General features: G+C 46.9%; 64 non-coding genes across 64 annotated transcripts; all 64 read left to right on the forward strand.

Annotated features, from left to right (window-relative positions):
• Positions 1-35: 35 nt before the first annotated feature.
• Positions 36-107, forward strand: TRNAP-CGG (transfer RNA proline (anticodon CGG)). Its single transcript has one exon. It is a non-coding gene; the product is annotated as a tRNA-Pro (tRNA).
• Positions 108-196: 89 nt separating this feature from the next.
• On the forward strand, positions 197-270 carry TRNAP-CGG (transfer RNA proline (anticodon CGG)). Its single transcript has one exon. It is a non-coding gene; the product is annotated as a tRNA-Pro (tRNA).
• An 87-nt stretch (positions 271-357) lies between these two features.
• Positions 358-429, forward strand: TRNAP-CGG (transfer RNA proline (anticodon CGG)). Its single transcript has one exon. It is a non-coding gene; the product is annotated as a tRNA-Pro (tRNA).
• Positions 430-518: 89 nt separating this feature from the next.
• Positions 519-592, forward strand: TRNAP-CGG (transfer RNA proline (anticodon CGG)). The gene has a single exon. It is a non-coding gene; the product is annotated as a tRNA-Pro (tRNA).
• Positions 593-679: 87 nt separating this feature from the next.
• Positions 680-751, forward strand: TRNAP-CGG (transfer RNA proline (anticodon CGG)). The gene has a single exon. It is a non-coding gene; the product is annotated as a tRNA-Pro (tRNA).
• Positions 752-839: 88 nt separating this feature from the next.
• On the forward strand, positions 840-911 carry TRNAP-UGG (transfer RNA proline (anticodon UGG)). The gene has a single exon. It is a non-coding gene; the product is annotated as a tRNA-Pro (tRNA).
• An 89-nt stretch (positions 912-1,000) lies between these two features.
• On the forward strand, positions 1,001-1,072 carry TRNAP-CGG (transfer RNA proline (anticodon CGG)). The gene has a single exon. It is a non-coding gene; the product is annotated as a tRNA-Pro (tRNA).
• Positions 1,073-1,160: 88 nt separating this feature from the next.
• On the forward strand, positions 1,161-1,232 carry TRNAP-UGG (transfer RNA proline (anticodon UGG)). The gene has a single exon. It is a non-coding gene; the product is annotated as a tRNA-Pro (tRNA).
• An 89-nt stretch (positions 1,233-1,321) lies between these two features.
• On the forward strand, positions 1,322-1,393 carry TRNAP-CGG (transfer RNA proline (anticodon CGG)). Its single transcript has one exon. It is a non-coding gene; the product is annotated as a tRNA-Pro (tRNA).
• An 89-nt stretch (positions 1,394-1,482) lies between these two features.
• Positions 1,483-1,556, forward strand: TRNAP-CGG (transfer RNA proline (anticodon CGG)). The gene has a single exon. It is a non-coding gene; the product is annotated as a tRNA-Pro (tRNA).
• An 86-nt stretch (positions 1,557-1,642) lies between these two features.
• Positions 1,643-1,714, forward strand: TRNAP-UGG (transfer RNA proline (anticodon UGG)). Its single transcript has one exon. It is a non-coding gene; the product is annotated as a tRNA-Pro (tRNA).
• A 249-nt stretch (positions 1,715-1,963) lies between these two features.
• On the forward strand, positions 1,964-2,035 carry TRNAP-UGG (transfer RNA proline (anticodon UGG)). The gene has a single exon. It is a non-coding gene; the product is annotated as a tRNA-Pro (tRNA).
• Positions 2,036-2,445: 410 nt separating this feature from the next.
• TRNAP-CGG (transfer RNA proline (anticodon CGG)) lies at positions 2,446-2,519 on the forward strand. Its single transcript has one exon. It is a non-coding gene; the product is annotated as a tRNA-Pro (tRNA).
• Positions 2,520-2,605: 86 nt separating this feature from the next.
• TRNAP-CGG (transfer RNA proline (anticodon CGG)) lies at positions 2,606-2,677 on the forward strand. The gene has a single exon. It is a non-coding gene; the product is annotated as a tRNA-Pro (tRNA).
• An 89-nt stretch (positions 2,678-2,766) lies between these two features.
• Positions 2,767-2,838, forward strand: TRNAP-CGG (transfer RNA proline (anticodon CGG)). The gene has a single exon. It is a non-coding gene; the product is annotated as a tRNA-Pro (tRNA).
• Positions 2,839-2,926: 88 nt separating this feature from the next.
• TRNAP-UGG (transfer RNA proline (anticodon UGG)) lies at positions 2,927-2,998 on the forward strand. Its single transcript has one exon. It is a non-coding gene; the product is annotated as a tRNA-Pro (tRNA).
• Positions 2,999-3,087: 89 nt separating this feature from the next.
• Positions 3,088-3,159, forward strand: TRNAP-CGG (transfer RNA proline (anticodon CGG)). The gene has a single exon. It is a non-coding gene; the product is annotated as a tRNA-Pro (tRNA).
• Positions 3,160-3,248: 89 nt separating this feature from the next.
• Positions 3,249-3,322, forward strand: TRNAP-CGG (transfer RNA proline (anticodon CGG)). The gene has a single exon. It is a non-coding gene; the product is annotated as a tRNA-Pro (tRNA).
• Positions 3,323-3,408: 86 nt separating this feature from the next.
• Positions 3,409-3,480, forward strand: TRNAP-UGG (transfer RNA proline (anticodon UGG)). Its single transcript has one exon. It is a non-coding gene; the product is annotated as a tRNA-Pro (tRNA).
• Positions 3,481-3,729: 249 nt separating this feature from the next.
• Positions 3,730-3,801, forward strand: TRNAP-UGG (transfer RNA proline (anticodon UGG)). The gene has a single exon. It is a non-coding gene; the product is annotated as a tRNA-Pro (tRNA).
• An 89-nt stretch (positions 3,802-3,890) lies between these two features.
• TRNAP-CGG (transfer RNA proline (anticodon CGG)) lies at positions 3,891-3,962 on the forward strand. Its single transcript has one exon. It is a non-coding gene; the product is annotated as a tRNA-Pro (tRNA).
• Positions 3,963-4,211: 249 nt separating this feature from the next.
• TRNAP-CGG (transfer RNA proline (anticodon CGG)) lies at positions 4,212-4,285 on the forward strand. The gene has a single exon. It is a non-coding gene; the product is annotated as a tRNA-Pro (tRNA).
• An 86-nt stretch (positions 4,286-4,371) lies between these two features.
• Positions 4,372-4,443, forward strand: TRNAP-CGG (transfer RNA proline (anticodon CGG)). Its single transcript has one exon. It is a non-coding gene; the product is annotated as a tRNA-Pro (tRNA).
• Positions 4,444-4,692: 249 nt separating this feature from the next.
• On the forward strand, positions 4,693-4,764 carry TRNAP-UGG (transfer RNA proline (anticodon UGG)). Its single transcript has one exon. It is a non-coding gene; the product is annotated as a tRNA-Pro (tRNA).
• Positions 4,765-4,853: 89 nt separating this feature from the next.
• On the forward strand, positions 4,854-4,927 carry TRNAP-CGG (transfer RNA proline (anticodon CGG)). The gene has a single exon. It is a non-coding gene; the product is annotated as a tRNA-Pro (tRNA).
• Positions 4,928-5,014: 87 nt separating this feature from the next.
• On the forward strand, positions 5,015-5,086 carry TRNAP-CGG (transfer RNA proline (anticodon CGG)). The gene has a single exon. It is a non-coding gene; the product is annotated as a tRNA-Pro (tRNA).
• A 408-nt stretch (positions 5,087-5,494) lies between these two features.
• On the forward strand, positions 5,495-5,566 carry TRNAP-UGG (transfer RNA proline (anticodon UGG)). Its single transcript has one exon. It is a non-coding gene; the product is annotated as a tRNA-Pro (tRNA).
• Positions 5,567-5,655: 89 nt separating this feature from the next.
• TRNAP-CGG (transfer RNA proline (anticodon CGG)) lies at positions 5,656-5,727 on the forward strand. Its single transcript has one exon. It is a non-coding gene; the product is annotated as a tRNA-Pro (tRNA).
• Positions 5,728-5,815: 88 nt separating this feature from the next.
• On the forward strand, positions 5,816-5,887 carry TRNAP-UGG (transfer RNA proline (anticodon UGG)). Its single transcript has one exon. It is a non-coding gene; the product is annotated as a tRNA-Pro (tRNA).
• An 89-nt stretch (positions 5,888-5,976) lies between these two features.
• On the forward strand, positions 5,977-6,048 carry TRNAP-CGG (transfer RNA proline (anticodon CGG)). Its single transcript has one exon. It is a non-coding gene; the product is annotated as a tRNA-Pro (tRNA).
• Positions 6,049-6,137: 89 nt separating this feature from the next.
• TRNAP-CGG (transfer RNA proline (anticodon CGG)) lies at positions 6,138-6,209 on the forward strand. The gene has a single exon. It is a non-coding gene; the product is annotated as a tRNA-Pro (tRNA).
• Positions 6,210-6,458: 249 nt separating this feature from the next.
• TRNAP-UGG (transfer RNA proline (anticodon UGG)) lies at positions 6,459-6,530 on the forward strand. The gene has a single exon. It is a non-coding gene; the product is annotated as a tRNA-Pro (tRNA).
• Positions 6,531-6,619: 89 nt separating this feature from the next.
• TRNAP-CGG (transfer RNA proline (anticodon CGG)) lies at positions 6,620-6,693 on the forward strand. Its single transcript has one exon. It is a non-coding gene; the product is annotated as a tRNA-Pro (tRNA).
• An 87-nt stretch (positions 6,694-6,780) lies between these two features.
• Positions 6,781-6,852, forward strand: TRNAP-CGG (transfer RNA proline (anticodon CGG)). Its single transcript has one exon. It is a non-coding gene; the product is annotated as a tRNA-Pro (tRNA).
• A 728-nt stretch (positions 6,853-7,580) lies between these two features.
• On the forward strand, positions 7,581-7,652 carry TRNAP-UGG (transfer RNA proline (anticodon UGG)). The gene has a single exon. It is a non-coding gene; the product is annotated as a tRNA-Pro (tRNA).
• An 89-nt stretch (positions 7,653-7,741) lies between these two features.
• On the forward strand, positions 7,742-7,813 carry TRNAP-CGG (transfer RNA proline (anticodon CGG)). The gene has a single exon. It is a non-coding gene; the product is annotated as a tRNA-Pro (tRNA).
• An 88-nt stretch (positions 7,814-7,901) lies between these two features.
• On the forward strand, positions 7,902-7,973 carry TRNAP-UGG (transfer RNA proline (anticodon UGG)). The gene has a single exon. It is a non-coding gene; the product is annotated as a tRNA-Pro (tRNA).
• Positions 7,974-8,062: 89 nt separating this feature from the next.
• Positions 8,063-8,134, forward strand: TRNAP-CGG (transfer RNA proline (anticodon CGG)). The gene has a single exon. It is a non-coding gene; the product is annotated as a tRNA-Pro (tRNA).
• An 89-nt stretch (positions 8,135-8,223) lies between these two features.
• On the forward strand, positions 8,224-8,295 carry TRNAP-CGG (transfer RNA proline (anticodon CGG)). The gene has a single exon. It is a non-coding gene; the product is annotated as a tRNA-Pro (tRNA).
• Positions 8,296-8,544: 249 nt separating this feature from the next.
• TRNAP-UGG (transfer RNA proline (anticodon UGG)) lies at positions 8,545-8,616 on the forward strand. The gene has a single exon. It is a non-coding gene; the product is annotated as a tRNA-Pro (tRNA).
• An 89-nt stretch (positions 8,617-8,705) lies between these two features.
• Positions 8,706-8,779, forward strand: TRNAP-CGG (transfer RNA proline (anticodon CGG)). The gene has a single exon. It is a non-coding gene; the product is annotated as a tRNA-Pro (tRNA).
• Positions 8,780-8,866: 87 nt separating this feature from the next.
• TRNAP-CGG (transfer RNA proline (anticodon CGG)) lies at positions 8,867-8,938 on the forward strand. The gene has a single exon. It is a non-coding gene; the product is annotated as a tRNA-Pro (tRNA).
• Positions 8,939-9,346: 408 nt separating this feature from the next.
• On the forward strand, positions 9,347-9,418 carry TRNAP-UGG (transfer RNA proline (anticodon UGG)). Its single transcript has one exon. It is a non-coding gene; the product is annotated as a tRNA-Pro (tRNA).
• An 89-nt stretch (positions 9,419-9,507) lies between these two features.
• On the forward strand, positions 9,508-9,579 carry TRNAP-CGG (transfer RNA proline (anticodon CGG)). Its single transcript has one exon. It is a non-coding gene; the product is annotated as a tRNA-Pro (tRNA).
• Positions 9,580-9,667: 88 nt separating this feature from the next.
• Positions 9,668-9,739, forward strand: TRNAP-UGG (transfer RNA proline (anticodon UGG)). Its single transcript has one exon. It is a non-coding gene; the product is annotated as a tRNA-Pro (tRNA).
• An 89-nt stretch (positions 9,740-9,828) lies between these two features.
• On the forward strand, positions 9,829-9,900 carry TRNAP-CGG (transfer RNA proline (anticodon CGG)). The gene has a single exon. It is a non-coding gene; the product is annotated as a tRNA-Pro (tRNA).
• An 89-nt stretch (positions 9,901-9,989) lies between these two features.
• TRNAP-CGG (transfer RNA proline (anticodon CGG)) lies at positions 9,990-10,061 on the forward strand. The gene has a single exon. It is a non-coding gene; the product is annotated as a tRNA-Pro (tRNA).
• An 88-nt stretch (positions 10,062-10,149) lies between these two features.
• Positions 10,150-10,221, forward strand: TRNAP-UGG (transfer RNA proline (anticodon UGG)). Its single transcript has one exon. It is a non-coding gene; the product is annotated as a tRNA-Pro (tRNA).
• A 249-nt stretch (positions 10,222-10,470) lies between these two features.
• Positions 10,471-10,542, forward strand: TRNAP-UGG (transfer RNA proline (anticodon UGG)). Its single transcript has one exon. It is a non-coding gene; the product is annotated as a tRNA-Pro (tRNA).
• An 89-nt stretch (positions 10,543-10,631) lies between these two features.
• TRNAP-CGG (transfer RNA proline (anticodon CGG)) lies at positions 10,632-10,703 on the forward strand. The gene has a single exon. It is a non-coding gene; the product is annotated as a tRNA-Pro (tRNA).
• Positions 10,704-10,791: 88 nt separating this feature from the next.
• TRNAP-UGG (transfer RNA proline (anticodon UGG)) lies at positions 10,792-10,863 on the forward strand. The gene has a single exon. It is a non-coding gene; the product is annotated as a tRNA-Pro (tRNA).
• An 89-nt stretch (positions 10,864-10,952) lies between these two features.
• On the forward strand, positions 10,953-11,024 carry TRNAP-CGG (transfer RNA proline (anticodon CGG)). Its single transcript has one exon. It is a non-coding gene; the product is annotated as a tRNA-Pro (tRNA).
• Positions 11,025-11,113: 89 nt separating this feature from the next.
• Positions 11,114-11,185, forward strand: TRNAP-CGG (transfer RNA proline (anticodon CGG)). Its single transcript has one exon. It is a non-coding gene; the product is annotated as a tRNA-Pro (tRNA).
• Positions 11,186-11,274: 89 nt separating this feature from the next.
• Positions 11,275-11,346, forward strand: TRNAP-UGG (transfer RNA proline (anticodon UGG)). Its single transcript has one exon. It is a non-coding gene; the product is annotated as a tRNA-Pro (tRNA).
• Positions 11,347-11,435: 89 nt separating this feature from the next.
• On the forward strand, positions 11,436-11,509 carry TRNAP-CGG (transfer RNA proline (anticodon CGG)). The gene has a single exon. It is a non-coding gene; the product is annotated as a tRNA-Pro (tRNA).
• An 87-nt stretch (positions 11,510-11,596) lies between these two features.
• TRNAP-CGG (transfer RNA proline (anticodon CGG)) lies at positions 11,597-11,668 on the forward strand. Its single transcript has one exon. It is a non-coding gene; the product is annotated as a tRNA-Pro (tRNA).
• A 249-nt stretch (positions 11,669-11,917) lies between these two features.
• Positions 11,918-11,989, forward strand: TRNAP-CGG (transfer RNA proline (anticodon CGG)). Its single transcript has one exon. It is a non-coding gene; the product is annotated as a tRNA-Pro (tRNA).
• An 89-nt stretch (positions 11,990-12,078) lies between these two features.
• On the forward strand, positions 12,079-12,150 carry TRNAP-CGG (transfer RNA proline (anticodon CGG)). Its single transcript has one exon. It is a non-coding gene; the product is annotated as a tRNA-Pro (tRNA).
• An 89-nt stretch (positions 12,151-12,239) lies between these two features.
• TRNAP-CGG (transfer RNA proline (anticodon CGG)) lies at positions 12,240-12,311 on the forward strand. The gene has a single exon. It is a non-coding gene; the product is annotated as a tRNA-Pro (tRNA).
• An 89-nt stretch (positions 12,312-12,400) lies between these two features.
• Positions 12,401-12,472, forward strand: TRNAP-UGG (transfer RNA proline (anticodon UGG)). Its single transcript has one exon. It is a non-coding gene; the product is annotated as a tRNA-Pro (tRNA).
• An 89-nt stretch (positions 12,473-12,561) lies between these two features.
• TRNAP-CGG (transfer RNA proline (anticodon CGG)) lies at positions 12,562-12,635 on the forward strand. The gene has a single exon. It is a non-coding gene; the product is annotated as a tRNA-Pro (tRNA).
• An 87-nt stretch (positions 12,636-12,722) lies between these two features.
• Positions 12,723-12,794, forward strand: TRNAP-CGG (transfer RNA proline (anticodon CGG)). Its single transcript has one exon. It is a non-coding gene; the product is annotated as a tRNA-Pro (tRNA).
• A 249-nt stretch (positions 12,795-13,043) lies between these two features.
• Positions 13,044-13,115, forward strand: TRNAP-CGG (transfer RNA proline (anticodon CGG)). The gene has a single exon. It is a non-coding gene; the product is annotated as a tRNA-Pro (tRNA).
• A 249-nt stretch (positions 13,116-13,364) lies between these two features.
• TRNAP-CGG (transfer RNA proline (anticodon CGG)) lies at positions 13,365-13,436 on the forward strand. Its single transcript has one exon. It is a non-coding gene; the product is annotated as a tRNA-Pro (tRNA).
• Positions 13,437-14,227: the final 791 nt, after the last annotated feature.

Consider the following 14,227-nt stretch of genomic DNA (forward strand, 5'->3'; position numbering starts at 1 on the left):
GGCCTACGAGTTGAGCATGTTTCAGTGTCATACATGGTCCGTTGGTCTAGGGGTATGGTACTCGCTTCGGGTGTGAGTGGTCCCGGGTTCAAATCCCGGACGGACCCGAGTTTTTGCAGAGGTAATTTGGAGACTATTCAAATGCAACGAGTTAAATTGAAGGACTACGAGCTGAGCATGTTTCAGTGTCATACTTCGTCCGTTGGTCTAGGGGTATGATACTCGCTTCGGGTGTGAGTGGTCCCGGGTTCAAATCCCGGACGGACCCGAGTTTTTGCAGAGGTAATTTAGTGACTATTTAAATGCAACTAGTTATATTGTAGGCCTACGAGTTGAGCATGTTTCAGTGTCATACATGGTCCGTTGGTCTAGGGGTATGGTACTCGCTTCGGGTGTGAGTGGTCCCGGGTTCAAATCCCGGACGGACCCGAGTTTTTGCAGAGGTAATTTGGTGACTATTCAAATGCAACGAGTTAAATTGAAGGACTACGAGCTGAGCATGTTTCAGTGTCATACTTCGTCCGTTGGTCTAGGGGTATGATACTCGCTTCGGGTGTGAGTGGTCCCGGGTTCAAATCCCGGACGGACCCGAGTTTTTGCAGAGGTAATTTAGTGACTATTAAAATGCAACTAGTTATATTGTAGGCCTACGAGTTGAGCATGTTTCAGTGTCATACATGGTCCGTTGGCCTAGGGGTATGATACTCGCTTCGGGTGTGAGTGGTCCCGGGTTCAAATCCCGGACGGACCCGAGTTTTTGCAGAGGTAATTTAGTGACTATTTAAATGCAACTAACTACAGGGTAGGCCTATGAGTTGAGCATGTTTTATTTCATACATGGTCCGTTGGTCTAGGGGTATGATACTCGCTTTGGGTGTGAGTGGTCCCGGGTTCAAATCCCGGACGGACCCGAGTTTTTGCAGAGGTAATTTAGTGACTATTCAAATGCTACTAGTTCTATTGTAGGCCTACGAGTTGAGCATGTTTCAGTGTCATACATGGTCCGTTGGCCTAGGGGTATGATACTCGCTTCGGGTGTGAGTGGTCCCGGGTTCAAATCCCGGACGGACCCGAGCTTTTGCAGAGGTAATTTAGTGACTATTTAAATGCAACTAACTACAGGGTAGGCCTATGAGTTGAGCATGTTTTATTTCATACATGGTCCGTTGGTCTAGGGGTATGATACTCGCTTTGGGTGTGAGTGGTCCCGGGTTCAAATCCCGGACGGACCCGAGTTTTTGCAGAGGTAATTTAGTGACTATTTAAATGCAACTAGTTATATTGTAGGCCTACGAGTTGAGCATGTTTCAGTGTCATACATGGTCCGTTGGTCTAGGGGTATGGTACTCGCTTCGGGTGTGAGTGGTCCCGGGTTCAAATCCCGGACGGACCCGAGTTTTTGCAGAGGTAATTTGGAGACTATTCAAATGCAACGAGTTAAATTGAAGGACTACGAGCTGAGCATGTTTCAGTGTCATACTTCGTCCGTTGGTCTAGGGGTATGATACTCGCTTCGGGTGTGAGTGGTCCCGGGTTCAAATCCCGGACGGACCCGAGTTTTTGCAGAGGTAATTTAGTGACTATTTAAATGCAACTAACTACAGGGTAGGCCTATGAGTTGAGCATGTTTTATTTCATACATGGTCCGTTGGTCTAGGGGTATGATACTCGCTTTGGGTGCGAGTGGTCCCGGGTTCAAATCCCGGACGGACCCGTGTTTTTGCAGAAGTAATTTGGTGGCTATTTAAAAGTAACTAGTTAAATTGTAGGACTACGAGCTGAGCATGTTTCAGTGTCATACTTCGTCCGTTGTTCTAGGGGTATGATACTCGCTTCGGGTGTGAGTGGTCCCGGGTTCAAATCCCGGACGGACCCGAGTTTTTGCAGAGGTAATTTAGTGACTATTTAAATGCAACTAACTACAGGGTAGGCCTATGAGTTGAGCATGTTTTATTTTATACATGGTCCGTTGGTCTAGGGGTATGATACTCGCTTTGGGTGTGAGTGGTCCCGGGTTCAAATCCCGGACGGACCCGAGTTTTTGCAGAGGTAATTTAGTGACTATTTAAATGCGACTAGTTGTATTGTAGGCCTACGAGTTGAGCATGTTTCAGTGTCATACATGGTCCGTTGGTCTAGGGGTATGGTACTCGCTTCGGGTGTGAGTGGTCCCGGGTTCAAATATCGGACGGACCTGAGTTTTTGCAGAAGTAATTTAGTGACTATTTAAATGCAAGTAACTACAGGGTAGGCCTATGAGTTGAGCATGTTTTATTTCATACATGGCCCGTTGGTGTAGGGGTATGATGCTCGCTTTGGGTGCGAGTGGTTCCGGGTTCAAAACCCGGACGGACCCGAGTTTTTGCAGAAGTAATTTGGTGACTATTCAAATGCAACGAGTTAAATTGAAGGACTACGAGCTGAGCATGTTTCAGTGTCATACTTCGTCCGTTGGTCTAGGGGTATGATACTCGCTTCGGGTGTGAGTGGTCCCGGGTTCAAATCCCGGACGGACCCGAGTTTTTGCAGAGGTAATTTAGTGACTATTTAAATGCAACTAACTACAGGGTAGGCCTATGAGTTGAGCATGTTTTATTTAATACATGGTCCGTTGGTCTAGGGGTATGATACTCGCTTCGGGTGTGAGTGGTCCCGGGTTCAAATCCCGGACGGACCCGAGTTTTTGCAGAGGTAATTTAAAGACTATTCAAATGCAACTAGTTATATTGTAGGCCTACGAGTTGAGCATGTTTCAGTGTCATACATGGTCCGTTGGCCTAGGGGTATGATACTCGCTTCGGGTGTGAGTGGTCCCGGGTTCAAATCCCGGACGGACCCGAGTTTTTGCAGAGGTAATTTAGTGACTATTTAAATGCAACTAACTACAGGGTAGGCCTATGAGTTGAGCATGTTTTATTTCATACATGGTCCGTTGGTCTAGGGGTATGATACTCGCTTTGGGTGTGAGTGGTCCCGGGTTCAAATCCCGGACGGACCCGAGTTTTTGCAGAGGTAATTTAGTGACTATTTAAATGCAACTAGTTATATTGTAGGCCTACGAGTTGAGCATGTTTCAGTGTCATACATGGTCCGTTGGTCTAGGGGTATGGTACTCGCTTCGGGTGTGAGTGGTCCCGGGTTCAAATCCCGGACGGACCCGAGTTTTTGCAGAGGTAATTTGGAGACTATTCAAATGCAACGAGTTAAATTGAAGGACTACGAGCTGAGCATGTTTCAGTGTCATACTTCGTCCGTTGGTCTAGGGGTATGATACTCGCTTCGGGTGTGAGTGGTCCCGGGTTCAAATCCCGGACGGACCCGAGTTTTTGCAGAGGTAATTTAGTGACTATTTAAATGCAACTAACTACAGGGTAGGCCTATGAGTTGAGCATGTTTTATTTCATACATGGTCCGTTGGTCTAGGGGTATGATACTCGCTTTGGGTGCGAGTGGTCCCGGGTTCAAATCCCGGACGGACCCGTGTTTTTGCAGAAGTAATTTGGTGGCTATTTAAAAGTAACTAGTTAAATTGTAGGACTACGAGCTGAGCATGTTTCAGTGTCATACTTCGTCCGTTGTTCTAGGGGTATGATACTCGCTTCGGGTGTGAGTGGTCCCGGGTTCAAATCCCGGACGGACCCGAGTTTTTGCAGAGGTAATTTAGTGACTATTTAAATGCAACTAACTACAGGGTAGGCCTATGAGTTGAGCATGTTTTATTTTATACATGGTCCGTTGGTCTAGGGGTATGATACTCGCTTTGGGTGTGAGTGGTCCCGGGTTCAAATCCCGGACGGACCCGAGTTTTTGCAGAGGTAATTTAGTGACTATTTAAATGCGACTAGTTGTATTGTAGGCCTACGAGTTGAGCATGTTTCAGTGTCATACATGGTCCGTTGGTCTAGGGGTATGGTACTCGCTTCGGGTGTGAGTGGTCCCGGGTTCAAATCCCGGACGGACCTGAGTTTTTGCAGAAGTAATTTAGTGACTATTTAAATGCAAGTAACTACAGGGTAGGCCTATGAGTTGAGCATGTTTTATTTCATACATGGCCCGTTGGTGTAGGGGTATGATGCTCGCTTTGGGTGCGAGTGGTTCCGGGTTCAAAACCCGGACGGACCCGAGTTTTTGCAGAAGTAATTTGGTGACTATTCAAATGCAACGAGTTAAATTGAAGGACTACGAGCTGAGCATGTTTCAGTGTCATACTTCGTCCGTTGGTCTAGGGGTATGATACTCGCTTCGGGTGTGAGTGGTCCCGGGTTCAAATCCCGGACGGACCCGAGTTTTTGCAGAGGTAATTTAGTGACTATTTAAATGCAACTAACTACAGGGTAGGCCTATGAGTTGAGCATGTTTTATTTAATACATGGTCCGTTGGTCTAGGGGTATGATACTCGCTTCGGGTGTGAGTGGTCCCGGGTTCAAATCCCGGACGGACCCGAGTTTTTGCAGAGGTAATTTAAAGACTATTCAAATGCAACTAGTTATATTGTAGGCCTACGAGTTGAGCATGTTTCAGTGTCATACATGGTCCGTTGGCCTAGGGGTATGATACTCGCTTCGGGTGTGAGTGGTCCCGGGATCAAATCCCGGACGGACCCGAGTTTTTGCAGAGGTAATTTAGTGACTATTTAAATGCAACTAACTACAGGGTAGGCCTATGAGTTGAGCATGTTTTATTTCATAAATGGTCCGTTGGTCTAGGGGTATGATACTCGCTTTGGGTGTGAGTGGTCCCGGGTTCAAATCCCGGACGGACCCGAGTTTTTGCAGAGGTAATTTAGTGACTATTCAAATGCAACAAGTTATATTGGAGGCCTACGAGTTGAGCATGTTTCAATGTCATACTTCGTCCGTTGGTCTAGGGGTATGATACTCGCTTCGGGTGTGAGTGGTCCCGGGTTCAAATCCCGGACGGACCCGAGTTTTTGCAGAGGTAATTTAAAGACTATTCAAATGCAACTAGTTATATTGTAGGCCTACGAGTTGAGCATGTTTCAGTGTCATACATGGTCCGTTGGCCTAGGGGTATGATACTCGCTTCGGGTGTGAGTGGTCCCGGGTTCAAATCCCGGACGGACCCGAGTTTTTGCAGAGGTAATTTAGTGACTATTTAAATGCAACTAACTACAGGGTAGGCCTATGAGTTGAGCATGTTTTATTTCATACATGGTCCGTTGGTCTAGGGGTATGATATCGCTTTGGGTGTGAGTGGTCCCGGGTTCAAATCCCGGACGGACCCGAGTTTTTGCAGAGGTAATTTAGTGACTATTCAAATGCAACTAGTTATATTGTAGGCCTACGAGTTGAGCATGTTTCAGTGTCATACATGGTCCGTTGGCCTAGGGGTATGATACTCGCTTCGGGTGTGAGTGGTCCCGGGATCAAACCCCGGACGGACCCGAGTTTTTGCAGAGGTAATTTAGTGACTATTTAAATGCAACTAACTACAGGGTAGGCCTATGAGTTGAGCATGTTTTATTTCAAAAATGGTCCGTTGGTCTAGGGGTATGATACTCGCTTTGGGTGTGAGTGGTCCCGGGTTCAAATCCCGGACGGACCCGAGTTTTTGCAGAGGTAATTTAGTGACTATTCAAATGCTACTAGTTCTATTGTAGGCCTACGAGTTGAGCATGTTTCAGTGTCATACATGGTCCGTTGGCCTAGGGGTATGATACTCGCTTCGGGTGTGAGTGGTCCCGGGTTCAAATCCCGGACGGACCCGAGCTTTTGCAGAGGTAATTTAGTGACTATTTAAATGCAACTAACTACAGGGTAGGCCTATGAGTTGAGCATGTTTTATTTCATACATGGTCCGTTGGTCTAGGGGTATGATACTCGCTTTGGGTGTGAGTGGTCCCGGGTTCAAATCCCGGACGGACCCGAGTTTTTGCAGAGGTAATTTAGTGACTATTTAAATGCAACTAGTTATATTGTAGGCCTACGAGTTGAGCATGTTTCAGTGTCATACATGGTCCGTTGGTCTAGGGGTATGGTACTCGCTTCGGGTGTGAGTGGTCCCGGGTTCAAATCCCGGACGGACCCGAGTTTTTGCAGAGGTAATTTAAAGACTATTCAAATGCAACTAGTTATATTGTAGGCCTACGAGTTGAGCATGTTTCAGTGTCATACATGGTCCGTTGGCCTAGGGGTATGATACTCGCTTCGGGTGTGAGTGGTCCCGGGTTCAAATCCCGGACGGACCCGAGTTTTTGCAGAGGTAATTTAAAGACTATTCAAATGCAACTAGTTATATTGTAGGCCTACGAGTTGAGCATGTTTCAGTGTCATACATGGTCCGTTGGCCTAGGGGTATGATACTCGCTTCGGGTGTGAGTGGTCCCGGGATCAAATCCCGGACGGACCCGAGTTTTTGCAGAGGTAATTTAGTGACTATTTAAATGCAACTAACTACAGGGTAGGCCTATGAGTTGAGCATGTTTTATTTCATAAATGGTCCGTTGGTCTAGGGGTATGATACTCGCTTTGGGTGTGAGTGGTCCCGGGTTCAAATCCCGGACGGACCCGAGTTTTTGCAGAGGTAATTTAGTGACTATTCAAATGCAACTAGTTATATTGGAGGCCTACGAGTTGAGCATGTTTCAATGTCATACTTCGTCCGTTGGTCTAGGGGTATGATACTCGCTTCGGGTGTGAGTGGTCCCGGGTTCAAATCCCGGACGGACCCGAGTTTTTGCAGAGGTAATTTAAAGACTATTCAAATGCAACTAGTTATATTGTAGGCCTACGAGTTGAGCATGTTTCAGTGTCATACATGGTCCGTTGGCCTAGGGGTATGATACTCGCTTCGGGTGTGAGTGGTCCCGGGTTCAAATCCCGGACGGACCCGAGTTTTTGCAGAGGTAATTTAGTGACTATTTAAATGCAACTAACTACAGGGTAGGCCTATGAGTTGAGCATGTTTTATTTCATACATGGTCCGTTGGTCTAGGGGTATGATATCGCTTTGGGTGTGAGTGGTCCCGGGTTCAAATCCCGGACGGACCCGAGTTTTTGCAGAGGTAATTTAGTGACTATTCAAATGCAACTAGTTATATTGTAGGCCTACGAGTTGAGCATGTTTCAGTGTCATACATGGTCCGTTGGCCTAGGGGTATGATACTCGCTTCGGGTGTGAGTGGTCCCGGGATCAAACCCCGGACGGACCCGAGTTTTTGCAGAGGTAATTTAGTGACTATTTAAATGCAACTAACTACAGGGTAGGCCTATGAGTTGAGCATGTTTTATTTCATACATGGTCCGTTGGTCTAGGGGTATGATATCGCTTTGGGTGTGAGTGGTCCCGGGTTCAAATCCCGGACGGACCCGAGTTTTTGCAGAGGTAATTTAGTGACTATTCAAATGCAACTAGTTATATTGTAGGCCTACGAGTTGAGCATGTTTCAGTGTCATACATGGTCCGTTGGCCTAGGGGTATGATACTCGCTTCGGGTGTGAGTGGTCCCGGGATCAAACCCCGGACGGACCCGAGTTTTTGCAGAGGTAATTTAGTGACTATTTAAATGCAACTAACTACAGGGTAGGCCTATGAGTTGAGCATGTTTTATTTCAAAAATGGTCCGTTGGTCTAGGGGTATGATACTCGCTTTGGGTGTGAGTGGTCCCGGGTTCAAATCCCGGACGGACCCGAGTTTTTGCAGAGGTAATTTAGTGACTATTCAAATGCTACTAGTTCTATTGTAGGCCTACGAGTTGAGCATGTTTCAGTGTCATACATGGTCCGTTGGCCTAGGGGTATGATACTCGCTTCGGGTGTGAGTGGTCCCGGGTTCAAATCCCGGACGGACCCGAGCTTTTGCAGAGGTAATTTAGTGACTATTTAAATGCAACTAACTACAGGGTAGGCCTATGAGTTGAGCATGTTTTATTTCATACATGGTCCGTTGGTCTAGGGGTATGATACTCGCTTTGGGTGTGAGTGGTCCCGGGTTCAAATCCCGGACGGACCCGAGTTTTTGCAGAGGTAATTTAGTGACTATTTAAATGCAACTAGTTATATTGTAGGCCTACGAGTTGAGCATGTTTCAGTGTCATACATGGTCCGTTGGTCTAGGGGTATGGTACTCGCTTCGGGTGTGAGTGGTCCCGGGTTCAAATCCCGGACGGACCCGAGTTTTTGCAGAGGTAATTTAAAGACTATTCAAATGCAACTAGTTATATTGTAGGCCTACGAGTTGAGCATGTTTCAGTGTCATACATGGTCCGTTGGCCTAGGGGTATGATACTCGCTTCGGGTGTGAGTGGTCCCGGGTTCAAATCCCGGACGGACCCGAGTTTTTGCAGAGGTAATTTAAAGACTATTCAAATGCAACTAGTTATATTGTAGGCCTACGAGTTGAGCATGTTTCAGTGTCATACATGGTCCGTTGGCCTAGGGGTATGATACTCGCTTCGGGTGTGAGTGGTCCCGGGATCAAATCCCGGACGGACCCGAGTTTTTGCAGAGGTAATTTAGTGACTATTTAAATGCAACTAACTACAGGGTAGGCCTATGAGTTGAGCATGTTTTATTTCATAAATGGTCCGTTGGTCTAGGGGTATGATACTCGCTTTGGGTGTGAGTGGTCCCGGGTTCAAATCCCGGACGGACCCGAGTTTTTGCAGAGGTAATTTAGTGACTATTCAAATGCAACTAGTTATATTGGAGGCCTACGAGTTGAGCATGTTTCAATGTCATACTTCGTCCGTTGGTCTAGGGGTATGATACTCGCTTCGGGTGTGAGTGGTCCCGGGTTCAAATCCCGGACGGACCCGAGTTTTTGCAGAGGTAATTTAAAGACTATTCAAATGCAACTAGTTATATTGTAGGCCTACGAGTTGAGCATGTTTCAGTGTCATACATGGTCCGTTGGCCTAGGGGTATGATACTCGCTTCGGGTGTGAGTGGTCCCGGGTTCAAATCCCGGACGGACCCGAGTTTTTGCAGAGGTAATTTAGTGACTATTTAAATGCAACTAACTACAGGGTAGGCCTATGAGTTGAGCATGTTTTATTTCATACATGGTCCGTTGGTCTAGGGGTATGATATCGCTTTGGGTGTGAGTGGTCCCGGGTTCAAATCCCGGACGGACCCGAGTTTTTGCAGAGGTAATTTAGTGACTATTCAAATGCAACTAGTTATATTGTAGGCCTACGAGTTGAGCATGTTTCAGTGTCATACATGGTCCGTTGGCCTAGGGGTATGATACTCGCTTCGGGTGTGAGTGGTCCCGGGATCAAACCCCGGACGGACCCGAGTTTTTGCAGAGGTAATTTAGTGACTATTTAAATGCAACTAACTACAGGGTAGGCCTATGAGTTGAGCATGTTTTATTTCATAAATGGTCCGTTGGTCTAGGGGTATGATACTCGCTTTGGGTGTGAGTGGTCCCGGGTTCAAATCCCGGACGGACCCGAGTTTTTGCAGAGGTAATTTAGTGACTATTCAAATGCTACTAGTTCTATTGTAGGCCTACGAGTTGAGCATGTTTCAGTGTCATACATGGTCCGTTGGCCTAGGGGTATGATACTCGCTTCGGGTGTGAGTGGTCCCGGGTTCAAATCCCGGACGGACCCGAGCTTTTGCAGAGGTAATTTAGTGACTATTTAAATGCAACTAACTACAGGGTAGGCCTATGAGTTGAGCATGTTTTATTTCATACATGGTCCGTTGGTCTAGGGGTATGATACTCGCTTTGGGTGTGAGTGGTCCCGGGTTCAAATCCCGGACGGACCCGAGTTTTTGCAGAGGTAATTTAGTGACTATTTAAATGCAACTAGTTATATTGTAGGCCTACGAGTTGAGCATGTTTCAGTGTCATACATGGTCCGTTGGTCTAGGGGTATGGTACTCGCTTCGGGTGTGAGTGGTCCCGGGTTCAAATCCCGGACGGACCCGAGTTTTTGCAGAGGTAATTTAAAGACTATTCAAATGCAACTAGTTATATTGTAGGCCTACGAGTTGAGCATGTTTCAGTGTCATACATGGTCCGTTGGCCTAGGGGTATGATACTCGCTTCGGGTGTGAGTGGTCCCGGGTTCAAATCCCGGACGGACCCGAGTTTTTGCAGAGGTAATTTAGTGACTATTTAAATGCAACTAACTACAGGGTAGGCCTATGAGTTGAGCATGTTTTATTTCATACATGGTCCGTTGGTCTAGGGGTATGATACTCGCTTTGGGTGTGAGTGGTCCCGGGTTCAAATCCCGGACGGACCCGAGTTTTTGCAGAGGTAATTTAGTGACTATTCAAATGCAACTAGTTATATTGTAGGCCTACGAGTTGAGCATGTTTCAGTGTCATACATGGTCCGTTGGCCTAGGGGTATGATACTCGCTTCGGGTGTGAGTGGTCCCGGGATCAAACCCCGGACGGACCCGAGTTTTTGCAGAGGTAATTTAGTGACTATTTAAATGCAACTAACTACAGGGTAGGCCTATGAGTTGAGCATGTTTTATTTCATAAATGGTCCGTTGGTCTAGGGGTATGATACTCGCTTTGGGTGTGAGTGGTCCCGGGTTCAAATCCCGGACGGACCCGAGTTTTTGCAGAGGTAATTTAGTGACTATTCAAATGCTACTAGTTCTATTGTAGGCCTACGAGTTGAGCATGTTTCAGTGTCATACATGGTCCGTTGGCCTAGGGGTATGATACTCGCTTCGGGTGTGAGTGGTCCCGGGTTCAAATCCCGGACGGACCCGAGCTTTTGCAGAGGTAATTTAGTGACTATTTAAATGCAACTAACTACAGGGTAGGCCTATGAGTTGAGCATGTTTTATTTCATACATGGTCCGTTGGTCTAGGGGTATGATACTCGCTTTGGGTGTGAGTGGTCCCGGGTTCAAATCCCGGACGGACCCGAGTTTTTGCAGAGGTAATTTAGTGACTATTTAAATGCAACTAGTTATATTGTAGGCCTACGAGTTGAGCATGTTTCAGTGTCATACATGGTCCGTTGGTCTAGGGGTATGGTACTCGCTTCGGGTGTGAGTGGTCCCGGGTTCAAATCCCGGACGGACCCGAGTTTTTGCAGAGGTAATTTGGTGACTATTCAAATGCAACTAGTTATATTGTAGGCCTACGAGTTGAGCATGTTTCAGTGTCATACATGGTCCGTTGGCCTAGGGGTATGATACTCGCTTCGGGTGTGAGTGGTCCCGGGTTCAAATCCCGGACGGACCCGAGCTTTTGCAGAGGTAATTTTATTGACTATTTAAATGCAACTAACTACAGGGTAGGCGTATGAGTTGAGCATGTTTTATTTCATACATGGTCCGTTGGTCTAGGGGTATGATACTCGCTTTGGGTGTGAGTGGTCCCGGGTTCAAATCCCGGACGGACCCGAGTTTTTGCAGAGGTAATTTAGTGACTATTTAAATGCAACTAGTTATATTGTAGGCCTACGAGTTGAGCATGTTTCAGTGTCATACTTCGTCCGTTGGTCTAGGGGTATGATACTCGCTTCGGGTGTGAGTGGTCCCGGGTTCAAATCCCGGACGGACCCGAGTTTTTGCAGAGGTAATTTAAAGACTATTCAAATGCAACTAGTTATATTGTAGGCCTACGAGTTGAGCATGTTTCAGTGTCATACATGGTCCGTTGGCCTAGGGGTATGATACTCGCTTCGGGTGTGAGTGGTCCCGGGTTCAAATCCCGGACGGACCCGAGTTTTTGCAGAGGTAATTTAGTGACTATTTAAATGCAACTAACTACAGGGTAGGCCTATGAGTTGAGCATGTTTTATTTCATACATGGTCCGTTGGTCTAGGGGTATGATACTCGCTTTGGGTGTGAGTGGTCCCGGGTTCCAATCCCGGACGGACCCGAGTTTTTGCAGAGGTAATTTAGTGACTATTCAAATGCTACTAGTTCTATTGTAGGCCTACGAGTTGAGCATGTTTCAGTGTCATACATGGTCCGTTGGCCTAGGGGTATGATACTCGCTTCGGGTGTGAGTGGTCCCGGGTTCAAATCCCGGACGGACCCGAGTTTTTGCAGAGGTAATTTAGTGACTATTTAAATGCAACTAGTTATATTGTAGGCCTACGAGTTGAGCATGTTTCAGTGTCATACATGGTCCGTTGGTCTAGGGGTATGGTACTCGCTTCGGGTGTGAGTGGTCCCGGGTTCAAATCCCGGACGGACCCGAGTTTTTGCAGAGGTAATTTGGTGACTATTCAAATGCAACTAGTTATATTGTAGGCCTACGAGTTGAGCATGTTTCAGTGTCATACATGGTCCGTTGGCCTAGGGGTATGATACTCGCTTCGGGTGTGAGTGGTCCCGGGTTCAAATCCCGGACGGACCCGAGCTTTTGCAGAGGTAATTTTATTGACTATTTAAATGCAACTAACTACAGGGTAGGCGTATGAGTTGAGCATGTTTTATTTCATACATGGTCCGTTGGTCTAGGGGTATGATACTCGCTTTGGGTGTGAGTGGTCCCGGGTTCAAATCCCGGACGGACCCGAGTTTTTGCAGAGGTAATTTAGTGACTATTTAAATGCAACTAGTTATATTGTAGGCCTACGAGTTGAGCATGTTTCAGTGTCATACTTCGTCCGTTGGTCTAGGGGTATGATACTCGCTTCGGGTGTGAGTGGTCCCGGGTTCAAATCCCGGACGGACCCGAGTTTTTGCAGAGGTAATTTAAAGACTATTCAAATGCAACTAGTTATATTGTAGGCCTACGAGTTGAGCATGTTTCAGTGTCATACATGGTCCGTTGGCCTAGGGGTATGATACTCGCTTCGGGTGTGAGTGGTCCCGGGTTCAAATCCCGGACGGACCCGAGTTTTTGCAGAGGTAATTTAGTGACTATTTAAATGCAACTAACTACAGGGTAGGCCTATGAGTTGAGCATGTTTTATTTCATACATGGTCCGTTGGTCTAGGGGTATGATACTCGCTTTGGGTGTGAGTGGTCCCGGGTTCCAATCCCGGACGGACCCGAGTTTTTGCAGAGGTAATTTAGTGACTATTCAAATGCTACTAGTTCTATTGTAGGCCTACGAGTTGAGCATGTTTCAGTGTCATACATGGTCCGTTGGCCTAGGGGTATGATACTCGCTTCGGGTGTGAGTGGTCCCGGGTTCAAATCCCGGACGGACCCGAGTTTTTGCAGAGGTAATTTAGTGACTATTTAAATGCAACTAACTACAGGGTAGGCCTATGAGTTGAGCATGTTTTATTTCATACATGGTCCGTTGGTCTAGGGGTATGATACTCGCTTTGGGTCTGAGTGGTCCCGGGTTCAAATCCCGGACGGACCCGAGTTTTTGCAGAGGTAATTTAGTGACTATTTAAATGCAACTAGTTGTATTGTAGGCCTACGAGTTGAGCATGTTTCAGTGTCATACATGGTCCGTTGGTCTAGGGGTATGGTACTCGCTTCGGGTGTGAGTGGTCCCGGGTTCAAATCCCGGACGGACCCGAGTTTTTGCAGAGGTAATTTGGTGACTATTCAAATGCAACGAGTTAAATTGAAGGACTACGAGCTGAGCATGTTTCAGTGTCATACTTCGTCCGTTGGTCTAGGGGTATGATACTCGCTTCGGGTGTGAGTGGTCCCCTGTTCAAATCCCGGACGGACCCGAGTTTTTGCAGAGGTAATTTAGTGACTATTTAAATGCAACTAGTTAAATTGTAGGACTACGAGCTGAGCATGTTTCAGTGTCATACTTCGTCCGTTGTTCTAGGGGTATGATACTCGCTTCGGGTGTGAGTGGTCCCGGGTTCAAATCCCGGACGGACCCGAGTTTTTGCAGAGGTAATTTAGTGACTATTCAAATGCTACTAGTTCTATTGTAGGCCTACGAGTTGAGCATGTTTCAGTGTCATACATGGTCCGTTGGCCTAGGGGTATGATACTCGCTTTGGGTGTGAGTGGTCCCGGGTTCAAATACCGGACGGACCCGAGTTTTTGCATAGGTAATTTAGTGACTATTCAAATGCTACTAGTTCTATTGTAGGCCTACGAGTTGAGCATGTTTCAGTGTCATACATGGTCCGTTGGCCTAGGGGTATGATACTCGCTTTGGGTGTGAGTGGTCCCGGGTTCAAATCCCGGACGGACCCGAGTTTTTGCAGAGGTAATTTAGTGACTATTTAAATGCAACTAGTTATATTGTAGGCCTACGAGTTGAGCATGTTTCAGTGTCATACTTCGTCCGTTGGCCTAGGGGTATGATACTCGCTTCGGGTGTGAGTGGTCCCGGGTTCAAA

The sequence above is a fragment of the Phalangium opilio genome, unplaced genomic scaffold (assembly GCF_054372755.1).
Source record: "Phalangium opilio isolate 3A_F unplaced genomic scaffold, DU_Popi_V2 ptg000094l_1, whole genome shotgun sequence".
NCBI classification, from domain to species: Eukaryota; Metazoa; Arthropoda; class Arachnida; order Opiliones; family Phalangiidae; genus Phalangium; species Phalangium opilio.